This window comes from Ambystoma mexicanum, chromosome 10 (genome assembly GCF_040938575.1).
Source record: "Ambystoma mexicanum isolate Mex_15411 chromosome 10, UKY_AmexF1_1, whole genome shotgun sequence".
In the NCBI taxonomy this organism is placed as follows: Eukaryota; Metazoa; Chordata; class Amphibia; order Caudata; family Ambystomatidae; genus Ambystoma; species Ambystoma mexicanum.
The window spans coordinates 52,268,332-52,292,598 of record NC_090932.1 but is presented as its reverse complement, the minus strand read 5'-3'; positions in this window follow the sequence as shown (position 1 = coordinate 52,292,598).

Below are 24,267 nucleotides of genomic sequence, written 5' to 3'. Positions count from 1 at the left end.
GAGTTTTATTAATGAGAAACTACTGCAGGGAATAATGGAGAGGGAGGAGATCCCAAAATATAGAATTAAAAACCAACCTGTCTCTGGTTTGGACAATCCAGATTTTGAAAATCGAATTGCAGGAAGGGGCATGCTAAAGATTAACATTGGACAACAAACCATTTACCACAATGTGTGGATAGTGAGTGGAACACAAAATGATTTTTTTTTGGGCAATGATATCATGCATAGAATGTGTATGGTGTTAGATTTCCTTAATCAAAAAATATGGTCCCGGTTAGGCGGGCCTGCACCCGAATTTGAAGACAAGAGAAAGGCTTATCATTGTACACAATTGGTCCCCTATGCAATTGAGTTACGGGTGAAGACGGATATTACTATTCCTGCATACACCAAGTAGGTTGCTATAACACTAAAGTGCAAGAATGGACAGAAAATGAAAGATTCTGATGCATGTGTGTGCTTGAATGAATCCATGAAACAGCAAGGACTGGATTATGAATATACCCCATTGATAGATGTTGGGGAAGGGTCTGTCAAAATTATGGTAAATAATAGAGAGTGTCAGGATATTCATTTGGAAGAGAATTCTTTATTAGGAATGGCCATACAAAAATCACATTATACTGCAGATTGCAATAACATGGTGATTGGAAATATCCCTGAGAGATATGTAAATGCGCAGGGTGTGTTGCCAGAATATCTGGATTCTCAACCCAAAGGGATCTTTAAAATGTAATCTCTGTACCCTTATGATTCCAATGAGACAGTGCTCTGTCACCAAGAAAATTGTATAGTATTGGAATTAAATTAAAATGAAGCAGAAAATCAGCACATTGAAGTGGAAGCTGATATGCCAAAATATTTAAAAGTGGCAGCTTTGTAAAGAGATACAGCCACCCAGTTGGAAGAAAGCACAGAGGTTCCTCCACTGGAGGACTTCCCAGAATTTTCAAAAATGGTAGAGGAACAGATTTTGTTAGCAGATGCACGTGATAGCAAAGAGGTTAAGAATGAATTGAGAAAAAATATTTATGGAGGTTAAAGACGTTTTTGCTGAAGATGCATATGATTGCGGCCTGACTAATTTACATGTTGCCACATTACCAGAGGGGTGTGATAGAAATCCAGTACTTGTGCGCCAATATCAATTGCCACTGACTGGCATGCTTAGACTCATTGGCAGAGATAATTAAGAACTTGGAGTCTAGGGGAATCATTAGACCCATTCATAGTACCTCTAACACTCCTATTTTGGGAGTGTTAAAGCCACATGGTCAATGGTGTCTGTGTGCAGACCTGAGGGAATTAAAAAAAAGAGTGCCAGTGTCTAGATGGCCACTGCCATTCATTGATCAAGGCCTTGCTCAAGTGCATGGGTCAAAGGTATTTACCACATTAGATCTTACATCTGGATATTGGTGTGTGTCACTGGTAGAGGATATTCAGAATTTGTTTTCATTTTCATTTGATAAAACGCAATCCGCCTGGGCTAGAACACCATTCGGGTATGTCAATAGTGGGAGCAAATTTGGCATATTTTTGAGAAAGGCTATGCCAGATGCAGCGGAAAGAGGAACTATAGTTTATGTGAATGATATCCTGATAAAAAATGAAAACTTGAAAAGCCATTTTGATGAAATTAGTCATGTACTTGACCCATTGCAAAAGGCGGGTGCCAAAGTATCTTTACAGAAAGCCCAATGGTGCAAGAAAAAGGTGAATTTCCTAGGCCATGAGATAACTGAACATGGGCGAAATCCACAAAAGAAAAAAGTGGAGGCCATACAGAAATTGAAAGATCCTAGAAACGTGAAAGGTTTAAAAAGTGTATTAGGAATGACGGGATATAACAGGAAATTTATTGAAAATGATGCTGAAATTACTCAACCATTGACTAAACTATTGAAGCTTAATATGCCCTGGAAATGGGAAAAGGAGCAATCTGAGCCATTTGCTAAATTGAAGGAATGTCTCATAAGGGCACCATGCTTAGCATATCCCATAAAAACAGAGATTTCTTTCTAGAAATATGTTTCACTGATCATTGCATGTCAGCAGTGTTATCTCAAAAACATGATTTGAACCACAACACTATTGCTTATGCAAGTAAGGCATTTTCCAAGGTAGAGATTAAATTCAATGAATGTGAAAAGGCTCTTCTGACCACTGTGTGGGCGCTGCAACATTTTCGCCCCATTGTTCAAGGGGAAAAGGTAATCATTGAGACAAATCATCAACCATTGCAGATTTTACAGAGTAAAAGGATTAGGTCAGGCAATCTAGCACAGCCCAGAATTACTTCATGGACATTGGCATTGCAAGGCTTTCCTGTAGAAGTGAGATATGGCCAGAATAAAAAGAGCCCAGTTGCTCAAGGATTAGCGGAATTACATGAGTGTGCAGCTGAATGTGTATAAGATAAAGTAGAGGTAGAATCCAGTTTGCAAGTGTTTGAACAATCACCACACAAAGCTTTTGATGAAAAGACATGTAAGAATTTACCAACTGTATATGTTGACGGATCTGCCTTTTCTATTGAAAATGGCAGCAGTAAACAGTTGGTATCAGGCATAGGAAATGTCTGGTTGAAATGTGAGGACATTCCTAGTATAGGGATGAGAATTGGGGCTAGGAGTAGCCAGGTAGCCACTAAGTTGATAATAAATTCAGTGAAATTGTCCTGGTGACTGATTCTGATTATGCACGAAATAGCTTTGTAGAATATTTGCCTGGCTGGAAAGCAATAGGCATGATCACATAAAATAAAAAAGCCTCTCAAGCACTGGAACATGATACAGGCTATAGACAAATTAGTGTCAGAGAATGAATTAACAGTATACTGGAGGAAAATGTATGGGCATTTGAAAACTCCAGGAGAAGTTAAAGAGGGAAATGATAAAGCAGATCAATTATCCAAGATTGGGGCTGTTATGGGAGAGTTGTCACCCATTGAACACTTAACTGATGAAATACAAATAGATGCAGTTACATGCTCTAGACTCCAAAAGGGGTAGAACAACCAGTAGTGCAATGGAGTTATGATCCTCCATATCAAGATCTGATTAAGGCGCAAAAAGATGATCCAATATTGGGGATGTATTATAATCATTATTGGACCCCGAACAAAATCCTTTAACTGAAAATGATTGTTTAGGGAAAGAAGAGTTGAGGGTGTTATTAAAGAATAAAAAACGAATTACACTACAGGATGGACTTATGATCAGGGAATCCATAACAGGACAGATGCAGTGGGTGGTAACCCCTTTAATTCAGAGGGCTAATGTTACACCATGCACATGATGCAATAACTACAGGACACAGAGGTACACAAAAGACTTTAGAGATATCGAAAGATTATGCTTACTGGCCGCATATGTCCCAAGACGTGGAATTATACACTAGGGGGTTCCTGGCACGTGCCCAATTTAAACCTGCTCCACCAATGCATAGAGCACCACTGATGAAAAGAGGCTTCACTCTTCCATGGTCAGATTTGCAAATTGACTATGTAGGGCCTTTAGAAAGGTCGAGTAGGGGGAACCGTTATCTTTTGGCCGTGGTTTGTTTGATGTCGAAATGGGTAGAGTGTATCCCTGCACCAGATTGTAGTGCGCAAACAGCAGCTACATTACTGGTAAAACATATATTTTCAAGATTTGGATTACCACAAAGAATAGGGTCAGACAGAGGGAGTCATTTTACAAGAGTAAGGTGTGGCAGATATAGGGGGTGAAAAGGAAACTGCATATTGCGCACCGGCCTGCCTCTTCTGGAAATATTGTACGTTGTAAGAGGTCTGTTGTGGAGATATTAAAGAATTTTGTAGCAGAAGCAGGTTCCAGTTGGGATTTACGATTACCTCTGGTATTGATGGCAATCAGACCGACTCCTGCCAAAGCGAGAGGTATCAGTCCTCATGAGGTGTTAACAGGAAGTAAGATGGTACTGCCACAACATTTATTATACAGGACATATGAGCAGACACTTGTGAGTGCATCTACAGTTCATGAACATGTGGAAGAACTGAGGAAACATTTACAACATGCATTTGCATTTGTGCAGCGAAATTTGGAGAGAGCTGCTGACAGTGCAGTAGTGCATTTGCCAGTTTACCAATGCAAGTAAAATAGCAAACGAGAATAAGGCAGAGGTTTGTGTGTGCGGTGTGATGAATGTTTTTGATCTGATACTTAGATTACTGAATGTAAATAAGCTAGTAGTGTTTTATGGCACATAGATTACTGGATATAAATAAGCCAGTAATACCAGCCACAAACTGTAGGTGGCGCTCTGAATAAAATCATTGGGTTCTGACAGTGCATAAGTCTGGGGCTCTCTGCAGACAACTAGGAAGTATTCTAATAGAAAGGAAAGGTTTGTTTTATAATGGGGTTATAATATAAAAAAAGAAAACAATGCTCACCACTATACCACAGGAATAAATACCGCAAAAACAAAACACCACTAAAATTACCACCAATATAAGCTAACAAGATATGGTCACTAAAATAATGTGATGCCAAACCCAATCTAAATGCAAGACTAATTTACCGCCACATTACTGCCAATATTTGTACGGTAAGAAAATACCGCCAAATCCCAAATTTCCCCCAATAAAACAAAATCTTCTACAGTGTCTCTTCAAATGTATCAACAAAATACAGAGCTCAAAGATGTTCAACATTCAAAGACAAGGTTCGCCCACATAGTGGTTTTATGAGTGAGATGTAGTTGGCATACTCTTTGACACTAACGAGGGCAGGGGTTATAGTATGAGATATTAAAATGATGCAAAGAAGCCTGGGCAGGCCTTGCAATGGAGCAAACAGATCTACTCAGCTAATGGGACAATGTCTGCCTAATTGAAGATATAGGACCCAATTCATGGAATAATTTGTACGATTCAAAGTGACTTTGCACTGCTGAAAAGTGACTTTGTACTGCCGACACAAACCCTGATCCATGGAAAGATGCAAAAATTACTTTGTACTGACTTTTCACTGCAAAAATACACTTTGCACAGTTCCATGAATCATGGTGTGTGTGGGGCCGTCCCCATAGCGTATAGGGGATGCCTCTTTGCAAGTTTAAAACAAATTAAACACTGATTGTTTGCATTCACAGTAACAGCTCAGTGGGCCAATGCACCTGCTGTGGAGTATTCGCTCAAATTGTAGTGATACAATAAGTACAAATGATATGGCTTAGAGCGGCATCTCTTATGAGCCCTTTGAGGCTTTGTTGAATGATGTATAAATAATAAACTATAATTACACAAAAAAGGGTGAATTAAAGCTCAATAAATAGGCAATCAAAAATAAATTAAATAAATAAAATAATGAGAAGTCATACTACACAGATGTGGGAAGCATGATGGCTGGCACGTGGTCAGTCAGTACCCGACCTGTAGTAGTTACTGTAACAGCCAGGGGCATGATGAAATGGGCACCTGGTGTGCTAGCCAGCTGTGCAGAGCACCCCAAATGACATGCAGGACTCGGCCTTCAGGAGCCCTAAACACTCAACATTAAAGGTGACATTTTTATTCCATTCAAAGTGTACTTTTTTGTTTTCCTAATGTATTGTTTTGTTTTGACTTTGTTCCGATTTTGTATACTGGTTTATGTTGCCTGCTCCCACAGTCTGACTGCACATGTACCTGCGTTACGAGTATAAAGCGTAGCGGCTTCATCTGGCCTCTTTCTTGTCATGTATTTGAGCAGTGGATCCTGGATCCTGATGTCACAGCTGATGAGATACTCCAGATCGTGACATCATGTGATATGATATGATAGATTATTTATCACACGCTTAATACCCAGAGGTTTCCAAGCGCGGACCCGGGGATCGAACCTGTTTTGCTTGCTTCCAAGGCGAGCATGTTGCCCCTGAGCTATCCTCCCGAGACCCTCCCGAGATGTGGTGACAGAGGACCCAAAAAGAATGGGTCATTCATCTCAACCGCCTTCTGCAGAGGACAGCCCTTCTAGTGTCTCTGAAGGCTGTGGAAGGACACACTTAAAAGAGTGCATTTGTCGTGTGAATTGTTTGTTTGTTTGTTTGTTCATTTATTAAGCGCACCAGACTCGTAAGTAAAAGGGCGCAACGACAAGGAGATGCAAGGCTTACAGAGTTACATATACATAGGTTACAGAATTAACATATCAAAGGATAAACAATGTTGCATGACTACAGGATATATACAATATGAACAATAAGTTGCATATACACATGCTGCAATATTTGTCATTTACAATATTTACAAAAGAAAGAATATAGCAGGATATACTGTTTCTTAATTGCAGGATAGTGTCCTCAGGGGGAGGGAGATGGGAGGCTAAGGGTTGGAGGCAGTGATGTGTTTTATTAAGTTTTTTCTGAAGAGTGGATATGGTTGGTCAGCTCTCAGCTCCTGGGGCAGTGAATTCCAGCTTTTGGCTGCCTTAACAGTGAAGCCATTACCCCCGATAGTATAAGTTTGTATTTGGGGATATTCAGGCAATTGGTGTTCCCACTTCTAGTTGGTCTTAGAGAGGTTCTTCTCTGAAGGTTGTCTATAAGGTAACTAGGGGCCGCATTGTTCAAGGCTTTATGCGTCAAGGAGAGTGTTTTTAGAAGTATTTTATTGGACGGGGAGAGCCATTTGTGTTGGCGACTCAAGGCAGAAATGTGGGTTTTCTTGTTTATGCCAAGGGCTGCTCTTAAAGCGTTATTCTGTAACGTTTGGAGCTTTTGAAATTGACCCTGCATCTCCAGACGGTACTTCTACACAGCATTTGTTTTGACCCCGGCATGTGGTGGGGAGAGCCACCCAATCAGAGACGGTAGAAGATGGCGTTTATCTGCTCATGCCCTCTGTGGCATTCATTTTACCCCCTAGATGTCAAAACTGCAAATCAGGGTGACTCAAGGAGGCAAGCAGATTACTCATAGTAATGAGTCTTCTGCTGTGGCTTACGCGTATACAGGCAATCTTTCAGCAATGACTTGCCAACTTCATTCAATTCTTACATTGCTCTTTGGAGCCTTTTTAACTTATTGTGGTGGCCCCAATGAGTACAGGACTCTGGATTGGGGTAGAGGTGTTTATTTGGACACCTTACATAAACAAATGGAAGAGCAGGAGCTCACAGTTCATGGAGTAGTACTCCCAGTTCAGTCCTGTTGAAGCAGCGTAGTTTGCCTCTCTGCACTGGGAATAAAGTGGATGGCATTTACACCCTCCCACTTGCTAGAGCTCCAACGAGGCTTATTGTCAGCCATGGAATTACGCTCTGCAAAAGTAGAGGAACCTGCTCATGCTGCAGGCTGCAGTTCAGGATCTGATTCTCAGCTTCAAAGGAAGCGCGCTGAGGCGCGACCGTCCCCCTGGTCCCTCGCTCCGCGTCTTCCTAGTTTCTGGCTTGTTGCGCGTGTAATCTCGCGTGATCTCAGCTCCGCGAGATCTCATGTGTCAGGTCCTCACACTTATGTATTTTCTTTCCTTTTGAAAGAATGTTTTCTTTGGCCATTCTGCCATCTCTTCCAATCTCTCACGGTTTCTCTGTCCCTCGCACTCCCTCTCTCTCGCTCAGTCTATCTCCACTCTTGTTTTCTTCCTCTTAGACCTTGTCCCTTGACCATTACTCTCTCTTTCTTTCTCCACCGTTTGCTGTCATCTCAATGTCTGTCTCTTGTGCGCCATCTTTCCTTCCCCAGTTATTTCTTTCACTTTTTGTCCTTCCGTCATTTCTCTCTCTCTGGCACACTTTCTTCCCTCTCTCTTTCTCTATCCCTCGCTCTCTCTTTCTCTCTCTCTCTCTCTCTTCTTTTCCCATAGCACCCTCTTCTCTCTCTGGCTACATCTCTCGCTATCCCTCTCCCTCCCTCTCGCCCCCTCTCTCTCTCTCTTTGCCCCCCTCTTGCCCTCTCTCTTCCATCATACTCGTTTTCTCCTTTCCCCTATGTCAGTTTCTCTCTGTGTCTCTCCCTCTCTCTCTTCTTACCCGCAGCGCTCCCCTTTCTCTCTCTCACTGCCTATTTCTCTCCCTACCACACTTCCTGTTCCTCACGCTCTCTCTCCTTACCCTCTCTCTCGGGTACTATCCCTCTCCTCCCATTATTTCTTGTCATCACCCCCTCTCTCTCCTTCTCCCTGCAACTCTCTCTCTTCTATCTCTGTCTATCCCTCTACCCACTCTTTTATATTTACATTACCCCATAGCCGTCCCTTGTCTCTCTCGCCGCGTATCTCTCTTTCTCCCCGCCCGCCCCCTCTCTCTCTTTCTCCGGCTCCCACTTATCCTCTTGGAGTCTCCTACCGCTCTCTGCATTACCTGGAACATACATAAGCGTTTAGGTCTTGTGTGTGTGCACCTGTGTCTGGCTCCTGTAGCAGCCCTTCACGCGTTCTGAAGATTCCTTTCGCCATTTAAACTATTTGAACATGAACGGGAAGCAGAGGATATGTTTCTTATGCAATGACAAGTGTGGGTGCAGGTGTCTGCAATCTAAGCTTCTATTCCATAGCCGAGGGGGGGCCTCACCCTGGCAGGCGGTTGTGTGACTCTCCAGCACTATTGAGAGTCACCCCCTCACCCCCAGGCCCTTGAGAGTCGATGAGCCCAGGTGATGGGAAGCGTAGGTAGCCCGTGGGTATCGCTGAAGTTGCAGGTGAGAAGGGGGAGGAAGGCCTCCACGCCTCCCAGTAGAGAAAGTCCCCCTGATTCCAAGCAGCGGCAGTGGGGGCCCAGGGAGTCATGGGAACACGAGGACGGTATTGGTGAGTGCCATTTACACGCAGGATCGAGGACGCGAGAAACAGGGCAGGTGGAGGCCGTCCCGGAAGGTAGCCAGGAATGGCCCTGCGTGCTGAGCCTTCCGTAGACCGCACCCCAACGCAAGACATTTCACAATTTTCTCACCCACGACTGCAGGAGATGAGCATGTGCCGTTGAAGGTCTGGGGTCCAAGAGTAAGTTCCCCTCAGCCACATGGGATCAGATATCTTGCAACACATCCAAGCACTACTCTTTGAGGTATAAGCCAATCTCCGAACTCCACTCCTACAGGAGATGGCCAGCACGCACCTAGCACTCACATCCACAGAGTGACCTATGTAACTGATCTCACCGCTGATAGATTCACTCACTCATTTAGTCTTAATATGCCAACCCTTTACTGATTAACTCACCCTTGTAACGATCTTTCATTCACTCACCCCCTCATTCACTCAGTAACGCATTCATCCTACTCCTACCAATGAATGCACTCACTAACACGGGGATCTGCAACTTTTCTCTCTCCTGATGTTTGGGACTACAACTCAGAACAGCCCAACCCAGCAAAGTCAATGGGGAGGAATCACGGAAGTTGTAGTCCAAGCATCTAATGCTCTGTACACACCTTTCCACTAATGTATAATTCACTGGCTGAGTATTGCACACAGAATATAGAAATGTACGCGAGGTGAATGCCTGCTTTTCTCTGTATGAGCTGGTGTCCACGGGCTGGGGGGTTCCGCTGCAGATTTTCCCCACCACCCTTCAGTCTTTGAACCCAAGTATGTATAAGCAGGAGCTCTGAAATATTGAGGTTCTGGCGTGGCTGATAGGCATGTACATTGGCCAATAGGGAGCCGGGTCTTTAGAGGTGGGCCACTTTCAGCATGTCTCACGCAGCATACCCACTATGGATCTGGGGTAATTTGGGATGCAGCATAGAAGCAATTAAAAGGTAATGTGATTGGCTGGGGAAGTTACATGTATTTTAGAAAGCCTAGCTGCAGACTGAGGGGGTGACAGTGCGCTGGTGCAGTTAGAGCCTGCGTGTTACACAGCACCCTGCACTTATTGTACTGTGACGCCAAGCTTTCATCAAAGGTCTCCACCGTGTCCGCTTCATCTGGTGAAGCGTCACTGGCTTGGGCTGATGGTAGATACAATGCAAAGAATAAATGCATTTCTATGTGTTTTTATTTGCATCAGGTGAACATTTCTAACAATAAACTCTACATAGGTTCGGGTTATTTGAAGACACTGTGTGGCACAAAGGTCTGGAGGTGATTAGTGTGGCAGGAGAGGATTGGTGTGGCAGGAGGTAATTAGTGCGGCAGGAAGTGATTGGTGTTCTTGGAGGTGATTGGTGTGGCAGAAGGAGGCTGGTATGACAGGAGATGATTGGTGGGGGTGCATGTGATTTGTATGGTAAGAGGGGACTGGTGTGGCAAGAAGTGATTGGTGTAGCTGGAGGTGATTGGGATGGCTGGAGGTGATTGGTGTTGCTGGAGGTGATAGGTGTCAATGTTAGGGTTCCACGTGTTAATATCCCCACAAAAATATTGCCAAACAAAAATATTGCCATATTTTTGCGGCGATATTAAGGCATGGAACCTGCAGGGGACACACCCGTAGCACCTGCATTATTTTTAAAGGAACAGGGGAAACCCCTCCAACGCCTGCTCCTAAAAACCCCCAAAATGATCCTCCCTAAAAATATCGACTATGGCCGTTCCAGACGACCACATATACGGCGATATTTTTGGTGGGGATAATATGTAGTGATACCATTGTTAGTGATTGGTGTGGCAGAAGGTGATTGGTGTGTCTGGAGGAGATTGGTATGGCAGGAAGTGACTGGTATGGCAGGTTGTGAGTAGTGTGGCAGGAGGTGATTGGTGTGGGTTCAAGTGATTGGTGTGGCAGGGGGAGACTGGTGTGTCAGGAGGTGACTGGTGTGGCAGGAGGGGATTGTTGTGGTTAGAGGTGATTGGTGTGTCAGGAGGAGACTGGTGTGACAGGAGGTGATTGGTATGGGTGGAAGTGACTGGTGTGGCAGGAGGAGACTGCTGTAGCAGGAGCAGGATATAATTGGTGTGGCTAGGAGGTGATTGGTGTGGCTAGGAGGTGATTGATGTGGCAGGAGGTGATTAGTGTGGCAGGAGGTGATTGGTGTTCTTGGAGGTGATTGGTGTGGCAGAAGGAGTCTGGTGTGACAGGATGTGATTGGTGTGGGTGGATGTGATTTGTATGGCAAGAGGAGACTAGTTTGATTGGTGTGGCTGGAGGTGATTGGTGTGGCTGGAGGTGATTGGTGCTGCTGGAGGTGATTAGCATCAGTGGAAGTGATTGGTGTGGCAGGAATGATTGGTGTGGGTTCAAGTGATTGGTGTGGCAGGAGGAGACTGGGCTGGCAGGACGTGATTGGTGTGGCAGAAGGTGATTGGTGTTGCTGGGGGTGATTGGTGTGGCCAATGAGTGCAAGGCATTCTATTCAAACCATGTGCAACACAAGACACAGTCCTTTACAGCTTAGAAATGTACAACTGTTGTCTTAGACAACACATATGCTGAGTGTGAGACAGAGGACAGTATGTAGTTCAGGAGTTCTTCTTGGTAGTGAAGCAGAATTAAAAACCGGAGGTTAACGCAAAGGAAATTCCTTGTGCCCAAGAAACAGAGGAGTCCAGAAATGTGACAAATGACTGCTTTTATTAATTCAAAAGCAAGGATAGGCACACGGATTACTGCAGCGTCCAAATGCTCTCTCAGTTCATTACAGGCTGGTAGCGAGGTTTTGTTCCACTGTTACATCACAATCAAAATGTTACATTTCTGGACAATTGCTGAGCTGGGATTGGGTGAACAGTATAGCCAGGCTTACATCCCATAGGGGATAGATGATCCTGGCACCACCCACAGCAAGCCAGTGTGAACCTTCTCAACTTGGGAAATATACCAGCATGTGAGCACAATGGTGGGTTTAGAGAATGGCTTCAGGGTCCCGCCTGTTTCCCACCAATGTTACCACCTCTCTGATTCCTCTGGCCCTGAGCAAGGTCATTCGTAACGTTTACACCTAGGTCATTCTAGCCTGTTACATTGTTGCATCCTCTGTCTTCAGTTTCATGGGAATAACAGTTCCTGCCTGCCTCAGATGAATGGGCCTTGTTCCCCAGGTTCAGATCGCATGTGTAGGTACCACAAAATTGAGCTTTCTGCTTGGATTCATGAAGAATTTCAGCTCCCAGCCCCTGCTGGTGTTTTATCTTTTTTGTTGACTCGATACACTCTCTACCAGCGTCCTTGACAAGGTTGGGCACTGCAACTTCATATGTGTTCTATTGCACCTGGCTAAAGCCTCTACCTGTGTGTTCAGCCATGTTAACTTTTAATGATTACTTTGGTGATGTCATCCAGTTATGGTCTGTGGGGCTGCTTCAGTGGGTGGCATCTGTCATCCTGGGGTTATGCTGGGGGTGGGGGTAGAGTTTTTAGGGTAATTGGTGGTGTTTTCTTCTGCATTCCAGGTTCTGAATTGTTCAGACCTCTTTGTTTTAACATATGTAGTTTTGCAGGGATGACACATGATCTTTGAAGGACATATTCTCTGGTGGAGTAACGTTTACACCCAGGATATCTCTTTTTGCAGGATGTTTGGCAGATGGAAATTCTCCTGGCACACCCTTCATGCTGTGGCAAATGGTTTCATGCAGGCTTTATTCTATGCTGGGCCCCTGCGTGATGTGTGGTGCTCAAGAAATAGACAGTCTAAACTAGACTCATTCTTTACGCTTGCACAGTGAACTGGTGGGATGTATTTGTGCATGCTACTGTAATGGTGTATATTGATTGGTACTATGTATTCCAGTGGCTAACAACCCTCAAATTGGACATTAATCCTTCGACACCAACACAAACCATAGACCCCACCCATCTTACACGTATGCACATAAATAAGGACAACAATGCATACAACATTCAGTACCACCTAACAGGAAGTGGGCCAATAAAATACACCACTGTATGATTACAATATCACTGCAGACAGACACCCCCAAAACAGGTCTCAAGCTTCTAGCCAAATGCCCCAATAGACCCTCCTGTATCCTCAAAGCTCCAGATACTCATACCCATGAAGGGGTTAAACAACCACAAACACCTAATACTGCTTAATCAAACATGCATTTAACACAATGGAAAATTGGATGTATCAATTGACTGTAGCAGAAAGGACATACGGAGGGACCTGGGAGCACATAACCCTCACATGACCCCTAAAACGCAAACATTTCGGACATACATTTAAATAATCATCCTCCCCGACCACTAACCAATTCCATCACAACCTTCACACTTTCTCACCCACCTTGCAAACTGAGTATATGCACAGCCATCCTTACCCTGACACCGAGCCAAGCCTATGTGGAGGGTATGGAGCCCCTTGGACCCCACTTGTGTGACTCATGATTGATGTCATAGCCATTCTGATGTCAATTACAGTCTATACTCAAATCCAAACTCTAAGGCTCTCCGACTCAGTATAGATGGTTGGGTTTTACAAAAATGTTCTTGTTTAGTGGCAAATTAAATGAGCATCACACCTGCATGCATTATGCGCTTAGGTGTTATGCACTTAAGCCTGATGTACTTAGGCATTATGTATGTACGCATTATGCAGTTAGGCATTATGCAATTTGGCATTATGCATTAAGGCATTATGCACTTAGGCATTATGCACTTATGCTTTATGTACTTAGGCATTATGCACTTAGACATTATGCACTTAGGCATAATGCATAAGAAGTATGCACTTGGGCAATATGCACTAAGGCATTATTCACTTAGGTATTATGCACTTAGCCATTATGTACTTAGGGATTCAGGCACACATGTTGTATCACAGCCATACTTGTCAAATAGAACAACCTTTGCTCATTCTTATGCTCCCAACATGCCCTTGGATTGCATGCAAAGCAGATTGGAATCCACGGGTGCTATTTGTCCCATTCTCTTTACTCAGAGATGTATTTCAAAAGAGCACACCCAGGAGTGCAGCAGACCGTCCACCTTGGGATGAAAACCTTACATCAGAAAATAATCTATATGGGTATTGTATGTTTGATAATTTCCAGGTGTAACATTATTATTATGACTACAATATACATTGTAAGTGATCATTACAAATGTACATTGCAAAACAATACTTTAAAAAGAGACAATTTACAATGTTAGTACAATGAAATATGTTGTTATTTAATATATGCCTTTGGAAAAAGAAAGCACAGCCTCCACATCAAGACATCAGATGTGTTTCCCTGTATTCACGCTTCTGTCAGCAACGAGTGGGTTGTCACTCTCAAAAGTGTACCTGACAACCTGACCCTCCCCCACACAGAAAGAAATAAAGACATCAAATGAAACAGAGAGAGAAACAGCGGGAGAAACTGGAGGCAGAGATAAAGGAAGAGAGGAAGTGACAGAGAGCGATAGAGAGAGAGGGGGAGAGAAAGCACTAGAGGTACGTGTGATATGCAGAGTACAGCTAGATTATTCTAGATTTTGATAATCTGCTTCGCTTAGTAAAACAATTGTAGGATTATTTTCATGGCTACAATACATTATGCAAATAAGTATTAGAAATGAACATTGTAAAAAAAATAGCACATATAAAACGTCTGTAAAATGAATTCATTTTCTTTTTTTAATACCTTCTTTTGCTCTGGTGACAAACAGACACGCGACAGTGTGGCTCTCACTCACAGAGACTGAGCCACAGAGAGAGACAGAGAGAGGGAGAGAGCCCAGAGGGAATACTCCATTTTATGTTCAGCCATGTCCTTCTCAGAACCATTGGGCCCTAATCATGGGAGGACCAGAGGGTGACCCGGAAGTATTTACGCACTGCTGTCTAGAGAGCCAATGCGGTTGGGGAAGCATGAAGCCATGCAGTAGGATTGGTGGCTGCAGCCAGCGGCCACACAGCCTCGGCTTCACTAGTCTGGAGCCTCTGGATGAGGCAGTGAACCCAGGGAGAGCGATTTACAGTCATCTAAACTGGGTGAGATAGTAGCGTAAAAACTCGTTGATCAGGTGATAAACGGTAGAATTTTACAAAGGAACTTAACAAACCAGCCAATCTACAACTTTGTTGTGCTCCTAACAACAACAAAACCGAAATTTGACATTTGTAAAATTGCTGCAAAATTTCTAAAATGTCTGTAAAGGCACACAATTTAGTATTTTACCGATCTGCTGCTTGTTTTAATTAATATAAAGAATACATCACAGTAACTTTCTGATTCTCAATACCCACTGCGCCAGTGCTGCCAAGCCCCACGGCACATTTAGGTGAAATATCGCCTTCTAAGCGCTTGATTTCAACCAGGAGCCGCAACAGGGCCACCAGCAATGACATTCTGTACATTTAGTACAGTCAGTGCCAGTAAACCCTGTGAGTGTTTGACTTAAGGTGGAAGCAGCCGGCGGGGCCGGTGCATGGACCGGTGGTGCCAGTGGGAGGGCACGACCGAGTTAGAATCCCAGCTTTCAACCCAAAGTGCCCAATATCTATTCTGTATGCTATGCCATGGAATGTTAGCGCAGGTTATACAATGCATTATGTGTTAAGGGCTCCTGTAGCTCACACTGCACGCCTTACCGTGCCTCTTCTAGGCGCTGGCTTCTTCTGGGCGGTTGGCTAAACAGGGTTTTAATAAGGAAGAGAAAGCTGTTTGTGACGTGGGATGTGTCCAGAGCGCACAGAGTGGGAAAAATAGTTACTTTATAGCAGGATATTGCCTGCCTTCTTCAGGATGAAAGCCAGGACTGAGCGCTCCGTTTCCCAGCTCCAGGCACTTTATAAATCCCATGCATACATACCTGGCTTTTTAAATGCATATGCTTTTGCTGTCAGCTGTGAACAGAATAAGATACACAAACAGCAATAACCAACATGTGTTAAAAAAAATAAAAACTATGCAGAAAGGAAACACGTTGCACTCACCCACACTAAATTTGAAGGCAAAGGCTGGGATGCAATCTAAAGCTGTCACCTGTTGTATCCATAAAGATTTCCAAGAACAAAGGATTACAATTATCTTTCTAATCCTATTTAAGGGATAAAACAAACTCAGATCTTATCCACCAGATTGATTTGAAAAAAAAGAAAAAGCACTTAAATTACCTCGCTATCTCTAGATGTATAGTTGGAGGGAAGGGATTAACGGAACGCGTTTGCCTGTGAGCAGTGGGAGTGCAGAGGATTCTGGGAAATGAGGAGGAAAATGGACGTAGTGCACCAAGGAGTCACACAATATTTAAAGTAAAACACGTGTGGTGAATGCAAACAGCTTTCTTTGCAGTCATACTGGGACTCAAACCTCACAGCACATTTGCCTGTACTGTTTACTGAATGGGATCCGTCTGCGTCAATTTCAGTGATGCAGAGTACGGAATTCAAACATGAATGATTGCTCTATGTGTATTGTGTCTGGCAGTTGGGCCCCTGTGTCAAATTTGGTTACCAAGCAACACAATTTAAGGGATAACTAGATAATAATATTCCAGTCTGACTGTGATTGAGATGTCGTCCTACTTTTGAGGTCTGTCGAGACTAAAGCAGGACGTGGGCGATTCACAAATGGAGGCACAGTTCTGTATTACGCTATCTTACCTGTGGTGGTGGGGTCGAACTGGGACAAGAAATAGCCTCGGTCACCCAAAAATAAGTGGCCCGACCCCTCACCTCAAACAAGTGACCCACCCCTCGCCTCACGACCCTTGACCTCTGATGACATCACCAGAAGTGATGTCATTTGACCCCACCCCAAAGTGACACCTCGGGAAGCAATAAAACACGACCTTTCACCCCTTGACACAATAGGAAGTGGCAGCAAATAGCATTGTTCCTAACTACACTAAGATACTGTGAATCCAAGCAGACGTCCAAGGCCAAATGATAATATGTTATTGTATAGCACTTACGCTTAAGCTCTTTTTTATAGAACACATATGTGTGGACCGGATGAGTATGTGGACCGGATGAGTGTGCGGACTGGGTGAGTGTGTTGATCGGATGAGCGTACAGAGCAGATGAGTATGTAGATCGGACGAGCGGACAGAGCAGATGAGTATACAGTGCGGATGAGTGCGTAGGCAGACACGAGTACATGCACGGGGTACACTGGAGAGCATGCGCGGGGAGGTCAGGAGTGCATGCGTATGAATACATGAGAGCATGTGTGGGGCACACTGGAAAATGAGGGATAGACTAGAGCACGCAAGGTGAACTAGAATGCGCGAGTGGGTCGAGCAGGCAGGAGTGTGTAGGACAATCTTGGATGCCTGAAATGAATAAAGTGCATAGAAAGGACCACATCGCATAAAATTGCGTGACGTACATAATATGCATTCGAATCCAGGGAACAGTTGAAACGTATATCATACCACACTCCACGCCTACTCTCTTCTTTACACCACCACTCAAATAGAACACAGGGATACTATGACACCATTCGGTATAACTGTTCTCATATCAACATCTCCCGCTCACTCCCCATCACTCTAAGTAAACATCACTGGTTTAACACCCCCCAGCCAGGCGTTCTTCTCAGACCTAACGCAGCCACACTCGATCTGGATAAATTCTGCCAGAGCGAACACATACTCCTGACCTCTCAACCACCACACCTACCGCTAAGAAGCAGCTACCACATGAACTCCACACCAGCTGCACACATACCTGGTGTGCACACGCACCTTTTGACTCTCCTCACTCTCTCTACTGACTCGAACTTCGGTTCCCAAGGGCGTTCAACCTACCAGTGCCTTCGGACCATACCAATGGTATATAAGGCGCTATATAAATGAAAGATAACAATAACAATAACATATGCGTACAACATCACCCAACCTGTGTTGGTACTCATTTATCGACCTACGAAGGATGAAAGGCTTTTTTTTTCTTCCAAACCGGCCAAGGCAGGGCCAGAAACAGAGCCCCACTTCCCAGGCGTGATTTCGGCCCAGCCATGGGCCAGAAGGCCGAGGGGCCAATCCAACCCTGTGTGGTGGTAAATGAAAACTGGAGAAGGTGCTCACCAAAATCTACGTCCAACAGATTTCTGCATCTCAAATATGACATGGACACATTTTTAGTTGATTCCCATATGGAAATATTGGCTCACTTAATGTGTAAGTGTAAAGAAAAGGGTAATATAGGGTTTGCGGCTGGGCTGCTCATTAATGTGATGTCAGTCCACACTCTCCTTAGTGCTGAAGCTCTCATCTTTGTTACTTCGGAAGTCTTGACAAAGCTGGGAATGTGGTCTGGGGGAAATGATGTTGGGCTAAAAAATAAGAGCTTGATTTATTGATCATTATCCCATAGGCTGGGCAACCAGTTTTCCATAAAACAAATAAAATAACTAAAAAGGAAACAGGAACGAGAGAAACATGTTTTTTTGCTAGAATAAAGAAAACATCTGTATCCTGTCCATGCGTCATGATTTGGCGGACCACGCGCCATGATGTGGCAGATAACCATATCCTGTCCACGCGCCATGATGTGGCGGGTAGCCTAATCCTGTCCACCGACCATGATGTGGCGGATAGCCATAGCCTGTCCACGCGCCATGATGTGGCGAATAGCCATATCCTGTCCACGCGCCATAATGTGCTGGATAGCCATAGCCTGTCCACGCGCCATGATGTGGCGGATAGCCATATCCTGTCCACGCACCATAATGTGCTGGATAGCCATATCCTGTCCACGCGCCATGATGTGGCGGATAGCCATAGCCTGTCCACGCGTCATGATGTGGCGGATAGCCATATCCTGTCCACGCACCATGATGTGGCGGATAGCCATATCCTGTCCACGCGCCATGATGTGGCAGATAGCCATATCCTGTCCACGCACCATGATGTGGCAGATAGCCATAGCCTGTCCACGCGCCATGATGTGGTAAATAGCCATAGCCTGTCCACGCGTCATGATGTGGCGGATAGCCATAGCCTGTCCACGCGTCATGATGTGGCAGATAGCCATATCCTGTCCACGCGCCATAATGTGCTGGATAGCCATACCCTGTCCACGCGCCATGATGTGGCGGATAGCCATATCCTGTCCACGCGCCATAATGTGCTGGATAGCCATATCCTGTCCACGCGCCATGATGTGGCGGATAGCCATAGCCTGTCCACGCGTCATGATGTGGCGGATAGCCATATCCTGTCCACGCGTCCTGATGTGGCGGATAGCCATAGCCTGTCCACGCGTCATGATGTGGCGGGTAGCCATAGCCTGTCCACGCATCATGATGTGGCAGGTAGCCTAATCCTGTCCACGCGCCATAATGTGGCGGATAGCCATAACCTGTCCACGCGCCATGATGTGGCGTGCAGCCATATCGGCAAGGCTGTATCTCTTTGTTCCATGTGAGTGATTTGGGGCCGGGAGCCAGGTGAGATCATGTGCTCAGTGAGTCTCTTTTATCTATTTTCAGAACCTGAACATGCAACAATTAACCTATACCCTGGGAATGAATAAGGTGGTGCCTCAAGTACCTAGGACACCTGACTCATGTGTACAACGCGGTTACGTAAACTGACAAAACATTTGCCTGGAAAGAACCCACTACTAGTGCCAGCATTGTGTAAAGGGGCTGCGCGGGACACCCCCACCCATCAAGAAGCCCATACCAACATAGCCAGTTAAGGAGGGACTTCCAGCTTCCATGATGCAGCTCTGGACCGCAGTATCAAATACGAACATGGCACTGACTCCGCTTATGATGCGTAGCTGCCTGTAACTGGGGAACCAAGGGAGATGCCAGCCTACTCACCACTGTGCCAGCCTCTGGAGAGCCAAGGGAGATGCCACCCTATTCACCACTGTGCCAGCCCCTGGAGAGCCAAGGGACATGCCAGCCTACTCACCACTGTGCCAGCCCCTGGAGAGCCAAGGGAGATGCCAGCCTATTCACCACTGTGCCAGCCCCTGGAGAGCCAAGGGAGATGCCACCCTATTCACCACTGTGCCACCCCTTGGAGAGCTAAGGGAGATGCCACCCTATTCACCACTGTGCCAGCCCTTGGAGAGCCAAGGGAGATGCCACCCTATTCACCACTGTGCCACCCCTTGGAGAGCTAAGGGAGATGCCACCCTATTCACCACTGTGCCAGCCCTTGGAGAGCCAAGGGAGATGCCACCCTATTCACCACTGTGCCAGCCCTTGGAGAGCCAAGGGAGATGCCACCCTATTCACCACTTTGCCAGCCTCTGGAGAGCCAAGGGACATGCCAGCCTACTCACCACTGTGCCAGCCCCTGGAGAGCCAAGGGAGATGCCACCCTATTCACCACTCTGCCACCCCTTGGAGAGCTTAGGGAAATGCCACCCTATTCACCACTGTGCCAGCCCTTGGAGAGCCAAGGGAGATGCCACCCTATTCACCACTGTGCCAGCCCTTGGAGAGCCAAGGGAGATGCCACCCTATTTACCACTTTGCCAGCCCCTGGAGACCCAAGGAACATGCCGGGCTATTCACCATTGTGCCAGCCCCTGGAGAGTCAAGCCAAATGCCACCCTATTCACCACTGTGCCAGCCCTTGGAGACCAAAGAGATAAGCCACCCTATTCACAACTGTGCCATCCCCTGGAGAGCCAAGGGAGATGCCACCCTATTCACCACTGTGCCAGCCCCTGGAGAGCCAAGGGAGATGCCACCCTATTCACCACTCTGCCACCCCTTGGAGAGCTTAGGGAAATTCCACCCTATTCACCACTGTGCCAGCCCTTGGAGAGCCAAGGGAGATGCCACCCTATTTACCACTGTGCCACCCCTTGGAGAGCTAAGGGAAATGCCACCCTATTCACCACTTTGCCACCCCTTGGAGAGCTAAGGGAAATGCCACCCTATTCACCACTTTGCCACCCCTTGGAGAGCTAAGGGAAATGCCACCCCATTCACCACTGTGCCAGCCCTTGGAGTGCCAAGGGAGATGCCACTCTATTTACCACTTTGCCAGCCCCTGGAGAGCCAAGGAACATGCCGGGCTATTCGCCATTGTGCCAGCCCCTGGAGAGTCAAGGCAAATGCCACCCTATTCACCACTGTGCCAGCCCCTGAAGAGCCAAGGAGATGCCACCCTATTCACCACTGTGCCAGCACATTTAGAGCCAAGGGAGATGCCGCCCTATTCACTAATGTGTCAGCCCCTGGAGAGTCAAGGGAAATGCCACATTATTCACCACTGTGCCAGCCCTTGGAGAGCCAAGGGAGATGCCACCCTATTCACCACTGTGCCAGCCCCTGGAGAGACAAGGGAAATGCCACTCAATTCAACAATGTGCCAGCCCCTCGAGAGCTAAGGCAGATACAACTCTATTCACCACGGTGCCAACCATCCAAGCACCCAAGTGAGGGAAGTGCCTGTTAGGTTGGAGGGGTAGGCCTCTTGATGTTTGAGGGACTTGGAAGCTAACCTGCTGAGACTGCATGTTTTTACCCTCTCTACAAGGGACATCCTGTAGGTTTCCAGGGATGTGGGGTGTCCAGCCTATGTAAAAAGGAATAAGCGAAGTGGCGAGGATCAGGGGTTGTCCACCAAACCCAAAAAATGAACAACCTCAAGTTGTTAGGATTAAGGAATGACCACTCAGCTAAAAAAAAAGGGACAACCCTGTCAGTTGTGAGGTAGACTAACTATTGAACAAGTGAACCATCCAACTGTAAGGACTAAGCTAAGGTGTACTAAATTCATCTGTGCATTCTGGACCATTGTCTGCTATCAACCCCAAGTGCGTGCGGTCCTACCTCTAACTGAGAACTAACATAAATCCATTTTGTCACTCCTATCACTACCTTGTGATGACTGTGTCTGTGCTTTCTTTATTCCATGAAGATACAATGGGACTGCCAGACCACTTTGGCTGCCTTTCATCTCAGACTCCCTGACAAGTGTGCTGAAGACTGACATCAGCTTGTATTGTCCCCTCTGAGTGTTTATTTCTCCGGTAAGGAGCACAGGACACGGGGAGATTTCCCAATGGTGGCCTTTGCTCCTGCCTTCCATACACCTGTCTTAGCTCGAGTGCTGACATGCACTTAAGAGTGTTTTGAGCTCCCTCTTCCTCAGGTTCGGACAGCTAGCAACTACCTGCATTGACCCTTTTGGCTTTACAAAACTTTTAGGCGCTTACGCCACCAAATGGCCAAAACCATTGTTACAGAAGAGAGCGAGGGAATGGGGGTTCTGAACTGAGAATATCTGGCTGGCATAGCAACCAGCAAAGCCACAGCATGCAACTGCCAAATCACTAACATCTCTTTTCCAAACTCCTCTGGCATAGTATCGAATGAGAAGTTCCCTAACAATAGTTGCTCCAATGAGCAGCTTTGTAAGACGCAAGTCGGGTGCTGGACTTTCCATTTACCAACTGAGCAATGATGTCATATTGGATTATTTTGGGCTATTTCGTGGACACCTGGGACATATCGGAGCTACCTTTGACTGCAGATCTGTTTTTTGTCCTCCTGGGGCTGCCTTTCAAAAGCCAATCATCCACCCTATGCCACTCTGTCTACCCCACCCACCCCCATTATGTCTGATGGTTGGGTTTTGTTTGGGCTATTTTAGGCTACTTTTGATTAGTCCTCCCGAGGCTGCTTTGTTCTTCATTTGTATTGTCCCCAACTGACTGCTGTCATCCACCCACCGCACCCACACTCACTCTTACCCCATCCGCTCATCCATCACTCCCCACCCTGCCCCCACCCTCTTACCTGCCCCCCTCCCTACCCCACCCAATCCTCTCCCTCTAACCTCACCCACCCAATTGGTTCAAAAGCACAAACTGACTCAAAACATATCAACTGAAATTCTATCGGCTCGTACAGAGATAAGTGAGTGATGGCGAAACGTGGCTCGAGTCATGTCTATGGTAATAGGGAATTCTGGAAAACTAGTAGCTTGGAACATGATGCAGGAGGGCCAGTATATCCTTGCCGTAGCCCTTCTGTTGACGGGAGGACAGAGAAAGTCTGCTTCTTTCCAAAGATGAACAGGAATGGACCTCGGCTATGAGGTTGGAAAGATTCTGCTAACACACTGTTTACATACGCAAAATGAATTTATTGAAAAAAACAAGTACACATGCTGTTTGCTTATAAAAACCACAAACGGTCGCACACATTTGACATCATCAAAATCATTCCACCATACATACACATACTCACTATCACACATCCAATGTGAACTTTACAATGGTCTGGGTTATCAACTACATAAAACCCTTTCAAGGAACCACACAATTCTTCAATTCTTCACACCCGTTTGTTTCAGGAGATGAGCAGAAAGTGACCTGAGTGGGGACAGGGGGAGAGATTGTGATTGAAGTCGAAGAAGGACTTCTTGTCGTCAGAGACACAGAGCTTCGCCGCAGTGGATTGTTCATCAGTTGGTTCAAGTTGGCTGTTGGTGTTTTTGTTGAGGTGGTGTTCTCCGCCAAAGAAAGAAGAGTTGGGCTGGCAAGGGGACGTACTTATAGGCAATGCCAGAGCCTGATTGGGCAAAGGGACAGACCAGAACTACCCAAGACCCGAGGATTATGGGGATTGGCAGTTTGCTAGAGACATTTGCCTGAACATTGAAACTTTACTACCCCTTTTTGTGTTCTAGCCTCCTGAAGAGCTCGGAGGAAACAAAACATGTGTTGACAAAGTTTTGAAAAGTTAAGAAAATGTTACAAATTTAAAATGCTGTGCAAGCAGTAATAAAGAAGATTAAGCATAATGCTTGGTACCTGTCTCGACATAGAACTAAGTTAATAAACACATTTTTGTTTGAAACTGTTGTCTGTGTTTTGCTTCATGATGCCTTCAAAGTCGACACTGAACACTTGACTAATAGAAACTATCTTGAATGTAGCTCTGTAACCCACCTAAATGACAATATTGAAACCCAGACTATATAAAGCATTGTGCATGTAGCCAAACCATCCTACATAATAACATTGACAAGTCAGATAACATAAAGTAGTATTCATATAGCAAAACTGACCTGCACAACAACACTTAAAAAACAGATAATATAAAGTATTGTGCATGTAGCTTGAAAGATGGTACTGTAACAAAGAAGATGGCCAGGAGTACAAAGATCACTCGCGAGCAACCAAACAAGCGGTCTAGTTTCCAAAGGCCAGTGATTGGCTCTAAGAAATACATCAGTCCAACGCAGGAGTTCCAATGGAGTTCTAGCTCAGGCTCAAACAAAAGCATCAGAGATGCGTGAGAGAGGGAGAGACGTCCCCTTAAGAGGAAGAGCGGGAGCCAGAACGAGACAAGAGATGAAGTGCGGAAGTAACAGAATGCAGAACTGGAGAGAAGCCTCAGTCAGCAGGGATGCTGCAGACCCCGCTGGCTGCCCAAAAGCAAACAGGTACTTGGGTCACCCGGGAGCTGTGAGAGGTCTGGGAAAGTGTAGGGGTGAGCTAAGGAGCTGG